Source organism: Macaca mulatta, chromosome X, assembly GCF_049350105.2.
Source record: "Macaca mulatta isolate MMU2019108-1 chromosome X, T2T-MMU8v2.0, whole genome shotgun sequence".
Classification (NCBI taxonomy): domain Eukaryota; kingdom Metazoa; phylum Chordata; class Mammalia; order Primates; family Cercopithecidae; genus Macaca; species Macaca mulatta.
This window is the reverse complement of record NC_133426.1, coordinates 5776085-5794493: the sequence shown is the minus strand read 5'-3', so window position 1 is coordinate 5794493 and position 18409 is coordinate 5776085. Positions and strand designations below refer to the sequence as shown.

The 18409-nt window shown below is 41.3% G+C and overlaps 1 protein-coding gene across 2 annotated transcripts in view; it reads left to right on the top strand.

Moving 5' to 3' along the window:
• The first annotated feature begins 3033 nt into the window (after window positions 1-3033).
• The window catches only part of NLGN4X (neuroligin 4 X-linked), a 341030-nt gene continuing 325654 nt past the window's right edge, over window positions 3034-18409 (top strand). Inside the window, exon 1 of one of the 2 annotated variants that reach the window (XM_015126897.3) lies at window positions 3034-3335. The gene's annotated coding sequence lies outside the window, so the exon portion shown is untranslated. Of the gene's footprint in view, window positions 3336-4799; window positions 5030-18409 lie in introns of those variants that run through there. The other variant, XM_028842354.2, reaches the window with a different exon arrangement.

Below are 18409 nucleotides of genomic sequence, written 5' to 3'. Positions count from 1 at the left end.
AACTTCTCTAGCGCCTCTGTCTGTGTTGCAATCTGGTGGCCCAATTGTTAAAAACTGGTGTTTTGGGTCCTATCCTGGTCTCCTGTGAGGGATTTTGGATTAGGGGAAATGATAATTTCATAACATCTTATATTCACTTTTTCTTACATCCATGATTCCGTCTGTCTAAGATGCTTTCTGACTTTTTTCTTTTTTTGAGGGAGGGCCTCATTCTGCTACCCAGGCTGGAGTACAGTGGCATGATCATGGCTCACTGCAGCCTCCACCTCTCTGGCTCAAGTGACCCTACCCCTTCAGCCTCCTGAGTAGCTGCTACCACAAGGGTACACTACCACTACCAGCTAGTTTTAAAATTTTTTCATAGAAACAGGGTCTCACTATGTTGCCCTATTTTTAAAATTATTTTTAAAAACTCTCAATGGAGTCATTCAGATAGAAGTGAAAATGTGCCTGCCTCCTCTCTTCCAGGTCACATGTCTCAGGGAAGAGATCTGCTACTCAACTAATGCAGCCACAAACTAAGCCAAGCATTCAGATTTTGCCCAAACTCTCCCTCCCAATCTCACTTTATCATGCTGCCTTAAAGTATTTAGAAGTGATGTCTCCCCACACCAACTTCTCTTCCCTTCGCTACCCTTCCCTTCCTTTTCTGTCCCTTCCCTTTCTCCTTTTCTCTTTCTCTTTCTGTGTTTCTCATTCAGGACTTCATTTGTTGCATCCATTCTTGCAACAATCTTACAAATATTTTCTTTTCTTTCCACATTGGCCCTCTTCAACTTGTTCTCCACGTTGCCATCACAATGATTGCCCTAAAATATAAATCTGATCATTTCTTCCCCGCTCGCTGCAGAAAATATGTTACTGGATAAATTCTACCTTTTCAGCATGGCATTCAAAACTCTTCACAATTAGGTCTCTAATCCTTTCTTTACCACCTTCTTTTCAAACTCAATGTCCTGGCATGCCAAACCCTCCCTATTTCTAGATCTCCACACACACTGTATTGCTATGATATCTTTATCCATGAACTTCTTCACCCAGTCAGTGTCTGTGTACCATTTCTTCCCTACTCAGAAAGTTCTTTCTTTGCAAACCCTTCCTTAATCATTTTCACCTCCATAGGTCCCTACGAATTCATATGTATTCCTTGTGCACACCTTGTAAGCCTATTTTTTCTCATGCTTTTGGCTATCTTGTCCACTAGACTGTATGCTTTCTCAAAAATAAATAGATGAGTTTCATTCACAGATGCATGTCAGTGCTTAGGACTGTTCCAGTGGTTAAAAAAAAAAAACCCTGAATTTATGAATAAGTCAATGAATTAATATATTCTTGGCAAAACCCATGACGTTCTGGCCTACTATAAATTACTGTGTTAAAGTTGAGATTCTGCTTTAGTTTAGGATATAGATATCTGTGTATATGTCCATATATCTACATCTATATGTCTATATCCATGTATATCACTGATTTGGGGAATAAGCTATACTTATTAACAATATTATTGTGTTAGGTCTTCAGTATCTATACAATAATGGAAAAAGTACATGTATGTTTCTAAATATCTATCCAATAATCAGAACACACACATACGTATGGATGGATATATGTTTTTTCTATTATTGGGTATAGGTACCTATTAATAGATAAGTGTATATCTGTGTACCTATCTTGTTGGTAAAAGGTGCTTTTATACATATTATTTCATGTAGTCTCCACAAGAAGCCCACAGGAAAGGTAATTTTAATCTCAGTTTAACAGATTCACAGAACATAACTGACTTTACAACAAGGCAAAGTTTGTGAGGATAGAGTCTTTACATGAAACCAGGTCCCCAAATTGGTGTCTATCACCTTCCCTATTATTGGTCATGCTGCCCAAGTATCCTTCACATCATCGTGCTTCGGTTTACTGCCTAAAGCAGAAGCAATTAGGAGGATATCCTATGTGTTGCAGACACTATTTTTTTCCTTTCATAAATGAATTAATGGACCACGAAATAATTTTAAGAAAAGCTAACTTTTCTGGCCAGTCAGAAGAATAAAAGTAATCACCATGTAATATTGTTGTGAAGACTATGAGGGCCCACACATTAACTCAGCTAATCATTACAGTATTACATGTCGATTATCTGTTCCATTTTGCAGATGCAGAAATGGAGGCAAACCATTAAAATACACACCTAAAGTCACATGCAACTTGAACCCAAGCAATCTCATTTTAAAATCCGTGTTCATTGTCACAACACTCTATGATGCCCTCTGATCTTTGCATTGCCAAATTAAACCCAACTTTCTCCAACTCAGCTTTAAGTACAGGGGCCATACCCCCATCCTCGCCCCATGCAACTTGAAACTCCCTCGGAAAGATAACCTCCTGGACCCTGGAAATGAAGAGGCGTATTTAAAAACAAATGCCTCATCCTGGGCACAACTCCAATGTTTTATCAAACTCATGAACGTATAAGAATAGAAGAAAACAAAAAGCTTTCATCGATCCTCTCTCAACCATACCCTGAGCATAAAAGAGGTCCTGTACTTTACAGAGCTGCATTCCAATGTTTGCTGCTCTTAAAATTTTTTTTTATATCATTGCTTCCCAGTTGACTCACAATAACGCAGATACAGGGACTGCTGGAGATCATGACCTTAAACAGTTAAAGATGTTTGCATATACTGCAGCATGTTTGGTGTGGAGGGTATCTAGAGAGTCCTAAAAAAGCAAAGAGGAAGAAGGTTTGCTGTGCGCGTCTGGTGCTGTGGCACCGTGTGCCATGCCCACCTGCTCTATCTCCCGGGTACCCGGGATCTCTCCGTTACAGCTGGTTTGCACTGGGATTAGCTGTTCTTTGCATGAGGTTGTAGCTGTGGATGTGGTTTCTGTAGTGATGGGGCCGACTCCGGAGATCTATTGGCTGCTGGCTTTGTAAATTTCATTCAGTTTGGTCCAATGGCAGAGGGAGAGCCCCGGAGACAGCAGGACCTCTCTCCTCAATCTCTCTTTTTCTTGCAGAACCGTCTCTCTCCCTTCTCTGTCTCTTAGCACAGAGCTCTTATTCAGCCACTAGCTCGGCCCTTCCTGCTTCAATTGTAATGCTTGTTCTGCCCGTCCACAGACCATTGACGGCAGAAACAACGAATTTCCTCCAAACTAGGCGGTGTTGGTGGCTCTTGCATTCCTCTGGATGAGCAAATCTAGTTGGGGGGTTCCAGAAGGGGAAGGCTCCTGGGCTTTCAAAACATCCTCCTGAATCATACCTCGTTTCGAGTTGCCTAGAAAAATCTGGACGTGTAAAAAGAACTCTTAACAGCCGATGCAGCTCTTCCAAAGCTAAGGTAGGTGTAGTTTTAAGACGTGTCTCTGGGATATTATTCTCCTTATTTTAAAAAGCCGTTTAAACATTTTGACTTGCAGTGGTTTTCCAGCAAAGGATGGAAAGCCTCACTGCAGATACTTGAGTTTCACTTTATTTGATCTTTTTTTCTTTTATGATTATTAATATTATTTTTGGAAAATTTGAACAGGACTTTCTCCTATCTGTCTCGCTCCATTTCTTAGGTGTGGGTGGGAGTGTGGACCTTCATATGGCTTTTACATGCAACCTCTCCACAGAAATACTTGGTTTTATTTTCACTTAAAAAGAAAAATCCGGACTACCGTTGTTTGGAAGCGTTTTGCTGCAATCAGCTATTTGAACGGCTCTGGGGCCGTGTGTGATGTGTTTACAAAGTAGCGCTGCCTTCCATACAAATAAACAGAAGATTGTGGCGGGGAGAGGGGAAAAATATATATATGTATCTGCAGTACAGGGAGAGAAGGAGCGAAGCGGTCAGGGCTGGAGATGGTGAAGGCAGGAAGACTTCTGCAAACTGTGAGGCATGGGAGGCTTTTCTTTTCTTTTCTTTTCTTTTTCTCCCCCTCACCCCCCCCCACCCCCTTCTTCTTTAAGAAAACTGTCAGCTACCACCGCCTGGGGTGCTTTTTTGCGGGGTTGGGGGAGTGCGGTTAACCAGAGAGAAAAAGGGAAAACAGGCTTGGTCGGGGTTGCATTAAGCGATTTTTTTTTCCCTCCTTCATCTCCGGGCCTTGAATAAGATGACGGCTTGGGTGATGCACGAAATAACGCACGAGACTGATTAGACCTGGCTTGGCTGGGCTAGGGAACGATCCAGGCGCGCTGGAGACCCCGCGTGAAGACGAAATGACCGTAGCTCCGCGCTGCTTCTGCAAACCGGGGAGCGGGCTCCATGCACCCCTTTCCCGTGTGTGTGGGTTTCGAGGCGGGTGGGAAGGGTGAGGCAAACCGCAGAAAGGGGTAGAGCTGGTGGTTTTGCTTCTTCGGGAGCCTTTGAGTGTAGTCTGAACCTTTGATGGGGGCGCTGGGGGGCTTGCAGCTGCCGCCCTGGGAACCATCTCTGAACTGCCCGCTTATCCGGAGGAGCGGAAAAGTTGGAAGCTGCGAGGACAGACGACCGGAGCCCTTGTCTGGGTCTCAGGGGATCTGGAGCCCTAGTCGGTGCCCACTGAGAACACCCCTTCTCGGAGCGGGGGTGTCGGGGGGAGTGTTAAGCCTGCGGGACGCACGGTCCGCCAGTCCCCTAGGTGGGGACGGGGAAGGAGGCTGAGGAGTAGGTTCCAATAGGCGCACCACCCCCACAGCCCTGGAAAACGCCACCGCCACCCCCTCTTCCCTCCCATCCCATCCCAAGGCTCTCTGCTGTCCCGGGCCGATTTCATCTCGTCTCTTACCCCGCCTCCCCGCCTCTCCGCCTGCCAATTCCCGCGCGGCTCGGCCCGGCCCCTTCCCACTCCAGTGGGCAGAACTGATGGAGAAGATCCGCCAAGCGCGCAGCCAGAGGCGGGGGAGACAGTGGCGGGTGGGCGAGGGGCTTCTAGACCACGCAGGGAGAGAGTGAACTTCAGTCCCGCCCCCTCCCCAAGGCCGCGGCTGGGGCGCCCCCAGCCCGCGCTGGCACCCTCGTGGCCTGACCAGCAGAAGAGCGAGCAGGGATGAGGTGGGGAGAGGGAGGTAGGTGCCGCTCGGCTGCAGATGATGCGTGGGCGGGGGGCTTGCTGTGGGAGGAGAGGCCCAGGTCCCGGCCTGCGCCCTCCACTCCGCGGCTGCTCCCTCCGCCTCTGGTTTTCCAAGAGGCCGGTCGCTACCCCGGGGGATGCTCTTATCTTCCAGTCGTTCTCCTGGACACCCCTTCCTCCTCCTCTCCCTCAACCTGACCTGGCTTTTTCGCCCCTCCGAGAACCGGTAGGCTGGGGTCCCTCGGCGTGGTTCTCCTAGGCCTCACCCGGAGCTTTGCGTTCCCGGTATCGGGGCCCCGTGCACCGTGCAGCCCTGGGCCCAGGCGCACCATTCCGGCGCCTGCTCGCCGCCAGACACAGCAACCTTTCTTCCCGGAGAGGCGGGGGCGGGAGCGGGGGGGGGGGGTCAGGTCAACCCTTGCACCCCCGAGGCCTGACCCGGGCCACCCTGGGAACGGATGTCCTGCATGGAGGCCGAGGGGCACCCGGAGGACGTCCTCCGCATCGTACCCCTCCCCTTCCCCAGAAGGCTTTTTTTTTTTTTTTTTTTGTACTGCGGGTTTCTTTTTCTCTGGCTTCTTCCTCTGAACCTACGGCAGGTGTGAGCCTTTTTTTATGTATGTGCTGCTGCTATCTCGGGGATGCGGGGGAGGGGGTGCAGAAGGCAGCGTGGAGGGGTCCTTGGAGGTTCCGGCGGGGTTTTGGCCTCTGCGGTGCGCCCGGGCTTGCAACTCGCGCGGGCGCTGGGCGCGCGCGTCACGAATTCAGCCTAGGGCTTGGGCGAGTCTGCGGGGAGCGAGGACGGAGGATCTTGATCTGTCATTTGGACCCAACTTAAGAAATTTGGGGTGGGGGTTGGGTGGGGGTTTTGGAACTAAGCAGGTGATGTTCTTGCGAGCTGAATCCACAAGGTGGTAGTATGGCTTCTTCTTTTTAATTTATTTTACTTTATTTTGTTTCTATTTGGTCATTTTTTTGTGGGGGGCGGTGGTTTGTTGTTGTTGTTGTTGTTGTTGCTCTTATCTCATGCTTTTTGAAGGCATCCGTTGCCCGTAGGGTTTACATCGGAGCGCATTGCATTATATTTTCTTAAAAGGGGGTGGTGTGCGTGAGCTCACATCTCAGAATCAGCCCTTCCTGTGATGTGAGGAAGGCGAAAGCAAAAGAAAAAAAAAAAAAAAAAGAGAGAGAGAGAAAGAAAGGAAAAAAAAAAGGAAAAGAAAAAGTTTAGGAAGACCTCGTTATCCTGACGAAGCAGAATTGCCAGTTTGTGTGGGCGTTCTGCGGGCGACATAGAAGTTCATGCTTAAGAAATCCGGGGTAGTTTCCTTTTTCAGCTAGAAATTAAACGGCCAGGGTGCAAACACCTGCCTTTGATGAGAACAAAGCGGCAGAAACTGCAAGAGACCTGCATAGTTTGAATGGACACACTGAGCCTTTTCCTAGGGGATGGCAGAGCGGGGTGAAATCAGAACGCAAAGAAATCTGCAGTTTTATGGGGGCAGATTTGGAGAGTGGAGAATTATTTCATACCTTTAGTTGGCTGTGGGGAAGATGTTAGCAGTAATCCATTAAATCCTCAGCACAGATTTTCCTGTGAAAATGTGCAAAATGTTAAGAGGGGGAGGGATGGCTAATGGCACATGGTTGCATTAATTCCTGTATTTCCAGAAAAAAATATGGAATTTCTGTGTATCCTAAAATTAAGAATATAGGAATTTCATGGAGACCTCTGCAAGCATGCATTTTCTCAGATTAGAAATTCAGTATTTTATTACTCAATGAAATGTAGAATGCGTGTGTGTGTATGTGTGTGTGTGTATACAGACATACACGCACGCATTCTACATTTCTACATATATATGTGTGTGTGTACATGTGTGTGTGTATATATATATATATATATACATATGGCCATTTTAAAGAGTATTTTCTTTGACATGTAAGAACACAATCAGGGCCAGTTGTAGCAAGTGTAAAATTACTTCATCAGTTTTAAGTCAGTGGATTAAAATGGGGGGCTTGATTTTTTTTTTTGAAACCAGAATAATAATTACATTTTCATAATAATACCTGTGCACGGATGCAGTTTTAAAGATGCTTTGATGTTTTCTTCTCCGGTGGAAGAATTGTTGCTTTTCTTTGTGTTTTATTTAAATAAACTAATGTTGAATATACAGTTGGCCCTAAAACCAGTAACCTAGCTCATTTTTACCCAAACCTAGGAATATAACAGATATTTGATAAGGGACTGGTGGGTGCATAAGGTAGATAATGAAGTTATCTTGATGCTGTGAAATTTACAAGCAGACTTGAAGGAATTTGAAAGTTCATAGTTGTTGGCCTGGAATGTAGACTAATGGTAAATATATAGATTTTTTTAAATGTGTGAACTTGGCTATTTCATTGTTTTGTGTGTAGTAATTTGTGGAAAGCTTATAGTCTCTCCACAAAGATGAGACTGTTGACTGACTCCGCAACGGAGACTTGCTTTTGGAAGTGCAGGGGTCTCTTTAAAAGCCATTTGGAATACTGTGCTTTTATTTCTAGACCACAACCAAAAGGTTCTCACAAAACTAAACATTCAAGTGCATGAGGGAATGACCTCTGTTTAACATTCTTTCTTTTTAATTGGTACGCCACATTTCAAACCTTTCGTAATACTGTTGAATATCGTCAGTAGTGCAACTTGTTGAGCGAATGCATTGCATTCAGATGAAGTAGCAATATACAAATATTTTAAGTCATTTAATATCCTCCTTCTAAAGATACTCTTATCTGGTTAAAATATACTTAAATTCCAAATATGGTGAGAGTTGGTCTTAGAATGTGGATGTCAAGTGTAAGAGACAGAATTTCAGTGTGTAAACCGGAATGTATTCTTTCTGTATTGCTTTCTGACTTTTAATATTTTAACAATGCTTTCCCCTTTTAAAAACGGGGAACTCTGTTCGGTTTAGTTTAAATCTGTTGCTCTTTTTGTGTGTGTTTTTGTCTGAATACTGCACTTTTTCGGAGGACAGACTTCGTCTCCTGTTTAATTATGTGAATGGATATTCAGACAGATTTGAATAGCCACCACTGATATCTTAAACTCCTGAGCTACCAGTTTGAAATCAAAGATACAGCTTTTGCAACAGTCAGTTAGAGAAAGTGAGAATCAAAATTGAAGCCCAGGCTGTTGAGGCAGTTAGGTCATCTGCTGTGCCCTCTACTACCATTCACTCAATGAATATTTTACAGTTTTGTCATTTTTCTCTAAACAACCTACATTTGGACTTTGAAAGTCTGCACTGTTCTTTGTTAAGTGAATGATAATGTAGGAAGCCCTTCCTCATTTTTCTTGGGGCAGAGTAGCACACATCAACAAGAAAAAAAGAAGGTGATATCTCCTAGCAGTTTGTCATTATGCCATTTATAGGCTTTGAATAAATGTATAGATGAAGAGGCTTTCTCTCTGCAGGTGGTTACATTAAACAAAAAATAAGTAAATAAAAGGCTCATAAAATCATTACAGGAGTGGAAGGTTGATGGTGGAAAACAGCCCATCTACCTCGGGCTGAGATTTCAAATTTATAGACATTTCGTGTTGAGTTCACGTGTCCCAGGTGTATGCGGAACACCTCCACACACCACGTGTTCCTAAAGCACTCTCATCTTCCCAGAAATGGTACCTGAAGGAGAACACACCTAACCCCTACAATACTAAAATACATATATATGAAACTATATATAGTAAGATACATATCCTACTATATAATATATATATAGTAATAGATATTATAGTAAGGTCTGCATCTATATATAAAAATATAATATGTATCTTATTATTTTATATATATAGATAGTGAGATGAGGTGTATTAATCCATCCTCAGGCTGCTAAAAAAGACATACCCAAGACTGAATAATTTATAAACGAAAGAGGTTTAAATGACTCACAGTTCAGCATGGCTGGAGAGGCCTGAGGAAACTTACAATCATGGTGGAAGGGGAAGCAAATACTTCCTTCTTCACATGATGGCAGGAAGGAGAGGAATGAGAACCGAGTGAAGGGGGAAGCCCCTTATAAAATCAACAGGTCTTGTGAGAACTTACTCACTATCATGAGAATAGCATGGGGCAAACTGTCCCCATGATTCAATTACTTCCCACCAAAGGGTCCCTCCCATGACATGTGGCGATTATGGGAGCCACAATCTAAGATGAGGTTTGGTGCGGACAAAGCCAAACCATACCATGAGGTTTTATTGAATTTATTTGAGACAGGAAAAGAGTAATCCTCCATAATTTAGAAAGGAGATGAAATACAGTGAACATTTAGGGTCTCATCACTTGAGGAATACATTTCAAAGAGAGAAATGTTAATTTCAGTATAGTGCTAATGAAATGATCCAGGCTTTCACTGCTCTCTGGAAATGTGAATAAATGGCCCAGAATTTTGTTTAGGTTGTTTTATTTAAAATGTATGTTATATAAAGAAATCATGGTTTGTCAAAGTAAGAGAGTGCTATTTTTGGCTTACAATAGGACTTTTTTAGTTCTACCTGTTAATATCGGTGATCATTTTGGTTTTAAGAGGCCAATACCTGATTGGATGATGAAAACTTGGATCTCAAAGCCATCACCCCAGACTTGTGATTTTATGAACATCTGTGGGCATCTCTCCCGGCTCCCACATCAACCCTTCATCCAGGCTCATTTTCTCTGTTTTTGCTTGGTTGTTTGTATGCTTTGTTTGGGGAGAGGGGACACATATTTTGCTAAGGGCATCTTTTTCAGGCGTGAAACTCAGCCTGTCATATAAGCTGAAAAGGAACTTGAGTTGTTTCAAGTTGCATTGTATGGTAAGTTTTTGGGTCCTTTTTAAAAAAAGGACTGAGGTTACTAAGTGTTACTGGCACTGATAAAAGAGCTATGGTGAATTGTGGTTTGTTTTTGCAAAGTACAGAAAAGGCCTCCTTGGTTCTGTGATGATGGCTGTGGTGAAGTTGCATGTGGTGCCATTTTCCATGTTTAGTATTTCAACACCACCAATATATGGCTCTGGAGTATGGGACGGGCAAGTCCAAAAACAGTGAGGCATGCCATATGACTCCAATGGTCAGTCGGGCTGTTCAGTGTGGAACTGTGGTCTCAAAAGCATGGGGGATGCGGACAGAAGAAAACTCATTGCAACTGAGTGCCTTTAACTTGTTCCAGTCCTCACTACTCTCTGTGAATATAACTCTGAATGGGTTAGGTGGGGAAACTCACAAAAGTAAATGCATGTTTTCACAAACAAAATATGTCATTGTTAACTGTTTTCCTAAGTGAGACAAGATGCCCTCACGCCCTGAAGCTACATGGTAAGAATGGCAGTGTGTATGAGCGGGTGTATACACATACATGTGTGCATATGCCAACACATTAACTGGGAACTAGTCCTTGCAAAAAATGTTTTTCTCAGCCATTGCAACATATTAGATAAAAGCAAATATATATATATATATATATATATATATATATTTGATATATACATATATGAAGGAAAAAATGTGATTTTCCATTATTTTCCTTTTCTTATTCTCATCATTCACCAAACCTATTAAACAATTTGTAACATCTGGCCTGGGTAATAGAGTGAGACCCCAACTCCACAAAGAAACAAAAATTAAAAACAAATTAGCCGGGCATGATGGCAAGTACCTGTGGCTCCAGCTGAGGTGGGAGGATCACTTGAGTCCAGGAGATCAGGGCTGCAGTGAGCTATGATTACACCACTGTACTTCAGCCTGGGACACAGAGCAAGACCCTATCTCTAAAAATATGAATAAATAAATAAATAAATAAAACGTAAAAAATAAATAAAAATAGAAAATGTACAATGAAAGTTATAAAGTTGGCCTGGCGTTGTGGCTCACGCCTGTAATCCCAGCATTTTGGGAGGCCGAGGTGGGAAAATCACTTGAGGTCAGTAATTCAAGACTAGCCTGGCCAACGTGGTGAAATCCTGTCTCTACTAAAAATATAAAAACTAGCTAGGCGTGGTGGTGTGCGCCTGTAATCCCAGCTATTCAGGAGGCTGAGGCCAGGGAACTGCTTGAACCTGGGAGGGGGAGGTTGCAGTGAGCCGAGATCGTGCCATTGCACTCCAGCTTGGGTGACAGAGCGACACTCTGTCTCAAAAAAAAAAAAAAAATAAAAAAAATAAAAAAAATAAAAAGAAAGTTATAAAGTTACCTATGATGGGTCTGGGTGTACTCCTCATTTAGGAGTGAAGACATTCATTAACATGAGACCTAAGTAAGTAGAAAGTATGTGTTTAAGGGACGGGTGTCCGTTTTCTCTAGGTCTCCTGGAAGCTTTTTTTTTCTAATTTGGGTGCTAATTCCAAGGAAGGTTTCACCTATGTTTATGGTGAAACTATCTATATGTGTGACAAAATGTTACCCTCTCTTGTCCATCAATATTGTGCAAGGTTATATACTTGTATGGAGAAATAGACAACTTTTACAAAGATCAAACTGGGCACCCTTTACCAAGGCTAAACTCATAACCCTTTTATCTGCCTTTGTAGAAGATTCTCACCTTGATTTCTCTTGGTGCCCAAAGGCTTTGCTGAGAGACTGTTCCGTTGAAGCCTTGTGGCAAGGTCAGCAGAGCATTGTATCTGCCCAGCTTCAGAAACTCTGCATTCCCTTTCAATAAATATGGAGAAGTTTGAGGTCACAAAAGCTGAGAACCTCATTATAGTCTCTTTATGTTCTTGGGCCCCTCTCTTCCTGCAGACTTCCTTGAATTCAAATGTAACGTGCACTATACATTCACATTGCAGCTACTGAAAAGCATTGACAATCCCAGGTGACAACAGGAGCAAAAGTGAATGAATACTAGAGGGTTTCACATTTAGGTTGCTCACTCACCACTGTGCACAGGTTCTTAAGAATTCTACTTACACTTGATAAGACTGTGAACAGACTTATGTTTTTGAAGCATCAGTATACAGGTGTGCAGAAAGAAATGGGCTAGGTCAGTTATAGCCACCAGTATAAATAAGATGCATAAAATAGTTTTATTTGCAAATTATATCTACAGAGCCTTCATCATACATACATATATATATATATATATATAATGTATGTATATGTAAAAAATAGGATGCCTATAAACATATACAGATCATACATTATTCATTTTAATTTCTACAGATAACATGTAATTATTTATATGAAATTGCATTTATGTACACTTATACAGTAGTATTTGTATCCAACTTATATACTTGAATGAAACCATCATCTATAATAGCCATTTAATATATATTTATTTCTAGATAGTTGTATTTATATACACTTATATAATTGTATTTATATGCCATTTATATTACTGATGAAATCCTTTATAACTTAAACTACATGTATTTCTAAAGCCATTGCAAACTTATTTATAAAAAATATAATTTATTTAAACATGTATTATATAAATATAAATTATATACTAATATATAACATATAAGTCATATAAATATATAATACACATTTGATTTATATACTTATAATTTATTATATATTGAATACAACTCATTTAAATATAATTTAGTATATTTAGTATATATTACTATGTACATATAATTGTGACAAATAATATATAGTAAAATCCATATAAATCTGTAATAAAATATATGTGTATGTGTATGTATACGTATTGTTCTTGTTCTTTTGTATGAAAAGTACATGCAAACATTATACATATATATATACACAAACCATATATATAGTTTGACTTGCATTTTCCAAAAGAAACTATGTTTTGTGTGGTGAATGGACTTCCAGGCTGGTTCACAGGAGCTATTGTTAGTTAATGGTGCACAGAAACTACAGCTTCCTTCCCTCTTCCCTTCCTTTCTTCTTTCCTTCCTTCCCTCCCTCCTTCCTTGCTTCTTTTACTCTTTCTTTCCTTCCTTCCCTCCCTCTCTCCTTCCTACCTTTTTCTCTTCTTTCTTTCCTTCCTTTCTTCTTTACCTCCTTCCCTCCTTTCCTTCCCTTCCATCTATCATCCTTCTCTCCCTCCCTCCTTCCTCCCTCCCTCCTTCTCTCCCTCCCTCTCTCCTTTCTTCCTTCATTTTCTCTCTCTCTTTCTTTTCTTTTCCTTCCTTCCTTCCTTTCCTCCCTTCCTTCCTCCCTTCCTTCCTTTCTCCATCCCTCCTTTCTTCTTTACCTCCTTCCCTCCTTCTCTCCTTCCTGTCCATCTATCATCCTTCTCTCCGTCCCTTCCTTCCCTCCCTCCCTCCTTCTCTCCCTCCTTCTCTCCTTTCTTCCTTCATTTTCTCTCTCTTTCTTTTTCCTCCCTCCCTCCCTCCCTCCCTCCCTTCCTTCCTTCCTTCCTTCCTTCCCTCCCTTCCTCCCTTCCTTCCTTTCTCCATCCCTCCATTCTTCTTTCCGTCCTTTCTTCTTTCCGTCCTTCTTTCTTCCCTCATTCCTTTATTCTATTTGGATGAGTGACAAGGTCTCAGGGATCCTTAAGGTATTAAAGAGAAAATGAAGATAATTCTATAGAAGAACAGATCAAATAGGAAAGAGTAATGAAAAGAAAGACTCCTGGAATGACAAAGAAGCATGTTCATGACAATTTAATAGAATTTCCCACATGCCATATTTGTATAGCTGGTTATATTTTAAAACTTTGTCAAACCCTAGATTTATAAAAGCTTGATTTTGATTTTAGTAAATTCTTTGAATAAATGCATGCATACATAAAGCAGATTACTTTGATTCAACAAAAACATACAGGCAACTGTGAGCTTTTTTTTTTTTTTTTTTTTTTTTTTTTTAATGTGGTAGTGAAAACAGCCTCATTAATTAATGGCTATTTCCTATATTCTTTTTAAAATTAATAAGCAACAGTCAGATATTTCAGTTGTTTTAAGGCATGAACAATACCTTGGATTCTAATATATTTTAGTCTAAAATATCTGGTAACATCACAGATAATTGTTTCAAACTCTACCACCCCTCATATAATTTATTTTTCAACAACTTAAAGTCTTTTAGAATCATGAGAGAACCTTAAAAATAGACAACATCACTCATACTGGTGACCTAGGATTGCTTAAAGATAGGGCATAGATTGTATTGTCTCAGAGGAAAATATTTTATGAAGATTCTTTAAAAAGTATAAGAACTCCCGAATCGGGGATTCTTTCTTGAAGAGGCTCCCTGGTCTAATGTTTTTGGAAAACCTCATATATCATTTGCCTCTCTTCAATTATATCCTGAAAATGGACACATTATGGCCTTAAAGTCTCCTGTACTAATGGGTTTAGCAGATGTGATAGATAACTTAGGGTTCTTTGTAATGAGTGTTAACCAAATTAACCACAACAGTGTTGAGAATACTTCTGTTGACACAGAGCAGAAAGAAGTACTAACAGGGTATGAAGACACTTGAAAGTGTTGAAATTACCAAGACTACTTGGAGAAATGAACTTGTTGGTTTTTTTCTTTATTTCACAAATTTACTCAAAACTTGTTGAGTACCAATAAGTGGGATACAAGGAAGATGAAATTGCTTATCTTTCCTATATTAACCATAGGCTAATGTTATTTTGCACCTCTGGTTTTATGTGTAAGAACAAACATGTTTTATCAGAATTTTTCTTCTGGGGTGTGTGTGTGTGTGTGTGTGTGTGTGTGTGTGTGTGTGTGTTTAATCTCTCATGTCCTATGTCAAAAGTTAAGGAAAGCAACAGCTTGATTCAGTCTTCATACATCTTTCTTAAATAGTTAAAGGCAAAATCATCAGAGCTACATAGCCCAAATATTAGGAGTTAGGTTCATGTTCGAATTCTCAGAGAGTGATTATATAGTTCGATTTTAACTTCTTCAACAAACAGATTACTACAGTTGATGAGCAAGGAGATGAAAGTATTTGAGAAACATAATGGAGTTAATATGATTCTTGAGGGAGGGGAGAAGGCTGCCTGTCTGAGGTAATGCTTTTGAGGGTAGGTTTGTCCTCGCCTTGAAGCAGCAGGCTTGCTCTGTTGGCTCAAGAAGCCTTAACATGCACGCCCATATTGCAGATTTACCCACATGCCAAGTGTATGCTGTGGGAAGAAATGAATAATGTAGATCCCATTACAGAGAATTATGTGGAACAGATAGACTTAGTGCATCAGAACCGATGAGAAATACACGAGACATTTCGAAAATAACAACAGTAACGAAAACAAATATAAGTAAACCACAGTCAAAACTCTTGCATTTGGGTTTCTAGTTGCCTATTACCACAGAGGGTTCTGGTTACCAGCTAAAATGTAACCCAGTAGGAAGGACAAGACAAGGCCCTTCATGCTGTATGAAACAGTGACAAACAGTAAGGATGACCCAGCGAGAAAGGGTAACAAGTTACATGGAAGTTAAATACCAGGGAGAAAGTGTAACAGTTACATGGAAGTTAAATACCGTACCTGTGCAGAGACTGAACATATAAAGCAGACACAGGAATGGTAGTAGTAGAAAGTGGGGGAGATCCGAGTTTGTTGCAGCATAAAAACCAACCAACCAACCCTAGTGAGGGAATCAATACCTCAGAAAAAAATCTTCTGACAATCTAGGTTAATGGTAGAGATCAAACGGTACCATATTACGAGGACGGAATAATAACTCACACGTGGCTTTACATAGAATTTGTGTGACAGTGGTTGTGTACTATGATTCAGTCTGCTGTGACAATTTCACCAGTAAAATAACCTTCCAGGATTTATTTGATATCTCAATTGATAAGCCTCACTTAAGTGAGTCACCTTATGACATAATTTGTGAAAATTAACTTAAAATTGCACAAGAAGTTCTGTGTCTAGTCATTTCACAATCAAATGTATTTGGGCATTTAATCTAGTCAGATCCCAATTAATTAAAAATTGTTTCTTTCTAGACCAACATGTATTCTTGATATTAATACACAAGTAAATTATATACATATATTTGCATATGTAAATTACACATCTATTTACATATGCATACATAGCTCTCTTTTTATTGGGGAACACATCTTCCTGAAGGTTTTTCAAACAATAATTATTCTACCTGTAATGCTGTAGCAGTATTGCTAAAAAGTTCAAATGTGGCTGGGTACAGTGGCTCATGCCTGTAATTCCAGCATTTTGGGAGGCCAAGGCAGGAGGATTACTTGAGCCCAGGACTTTGAGACCAGTCTAGGAAACCCCATGCATACAAAAAAAAAATTAAAAATAAGTCAGGTGTGGTGGTGCATGTCTGTAGTCCCTGTTACTCAGGAGGCTGAGGTGTAAGGATCACTTGAATATATCAGGAGTTTGAGGCTGCAGTAAGCTATGACCTCGCTACTGCATTCCAGCCTGGGCAACAGAGTGACACCCCATCTCTTAGAAAGAATTCAAATGCATCGTTTATGTGGACAGAATTTGATTAGTGTTATTCTGTTGCTCAATGACTCCAGGGTATGCATTTACCTTTTTTTCTCTCTTGACTTTAATCATTGCTTATGCAAAAACAAACAAACAAACAAAGACTAAACAGAGAAGGAGTTTGCAAAACTATATTTAAAAGTAAGCCATACTCCCTCACCCCTGACGCCACAAAAATACTGTTTAATGTAGAGAAACCACAGACGGTGCAGCCCCCAAATCTGGAGCATCCTCAGGTACCTGGGGATATTCTGGAGTGAGGGGCTGAGCCTCAGAGGCATTTGATCACACTTGGGTGGGGATGCCTCATTGGCTAGTGAAGAAACAGCTGTGTCTTCCATGTAGTGGTCAGTTGTGGCCTCTCCCGGAAGGGAATTTATCCAGCAGTGTGTGTCCCTAAAGATGCTCATAGCAAATTATGTTCAGTGAAGCCAGCTGCATCCTGTTGGTCTTGCTAGTTCCGGGATTCTTGCCACAGCAGGTCAGAATGGAAGGGAGCTGCTTCTCTTTCCTCCTTCCTTCCTCTCCCCATCCCAGCTCTCATCTGACATCCTTCCAACACCTATTTGACAGGAAAAAAAATTCCCTCTTCAAATTAAGAAAAGTGTCTTGGTATGATGGCTCACGCCTGTAATCCCAGCACTTTGGGAGGCCGAGGTGGGTGGATCACTTGAAGTCAGGAGTTCAAGTAGTGAAACCCTATCTCTACTAAAAATCCAAAAATTAGCCGGGTGTGGTGGCACGTGCCTATAGTCCCAGCTACTCGGGAGGCTGAGGCAGGATAATGGCTTGAACCCAGGAGTCGGAGGTTGCAGTGAGCTGATATGGTGCCCCTGCACTCCAGCCTGGGCGACAGAGCAAGACTCTGTTTCAAAATATAAATAAATAAATAAATAATAATAAATAAAAGTGTTCAAGTATGTACTCTCCACATCTTCCAGCTATTTCACTTCACTGGGAGTAGACAGGACAGGATGGCTTCAGGGAGAGTGCTATTGTTACCTTGTTATCCACTTTCATTTTGGAAAGGTAAAAATATGCTTCAGTGCCTACTAAATTGCCAGCATTGTATTTGAAGAACAGTTTGTTGGGATATTCATGATGAAATTGGAAAACAGAATCACAGATTGTTAGGACTTGAATGTACTTGAGCAATCATTTGTATTCCCTCATGTACGCGAGGAAATTGAGTCACAGAGAGTTTCAGTGATTTAGCCTCATCCTTTTTTTTTGAGATGGAGTTTCCGTTTTGTTACCCAGGCTGGAGTGCAATGGCCCAATCTCGGCTCACCGCAACCTCCGCCTCCCAGGTTCAAGCGTTTCTCCTGCCTCAGTCTCCCAAGTAGCTGGTATTACAGGCATGCACCACCACACCTGGCCAATTTTGTATTTTTAGTAGAGACGGGGTTTCTCCATGTTGGTCAGGCTGGTCTCGAACTCCCGACCTCAGGTGATCCACCTGCCTCTGCCTCTCAAAGTGCTGGGATTACAGGCATGAGCCACTGCACCGGGCCGTGATTTATCCCCATACTTTTGAACACTATTCCTGAAACGAAGATGAAATACCCCCAATTTTTAACATATCTGCTTTCGCCAATTCATGACAAGCTTGCAAAATTAGAAGAAATTTTAAATGGGCAAAATAAAGCAAAGTGCATTATTTAATTTTCAAAACAGACTTTTCTTCATTAAGCAGCAGAGATTTAAACAGATAAATCATTTCTATGAAAGGGACTAGCAGAGAAAGCAGGAAAAGACATGTCCCACATCAAAAGCTGCACTTGCTGGTGGGAACTCATTTTGTTTTATGAGTTTTGATGAATGCACCTTAGCTGTTTCTAAGCCTGCTCCCATTCCCTGTTTTTATTTGTAAGTCAGAACCCAGCATTTTTACATTTTTTAAGTGTTAATTAATTGCATTTGTTTAATGCACCTGGCTGTGTCTCAG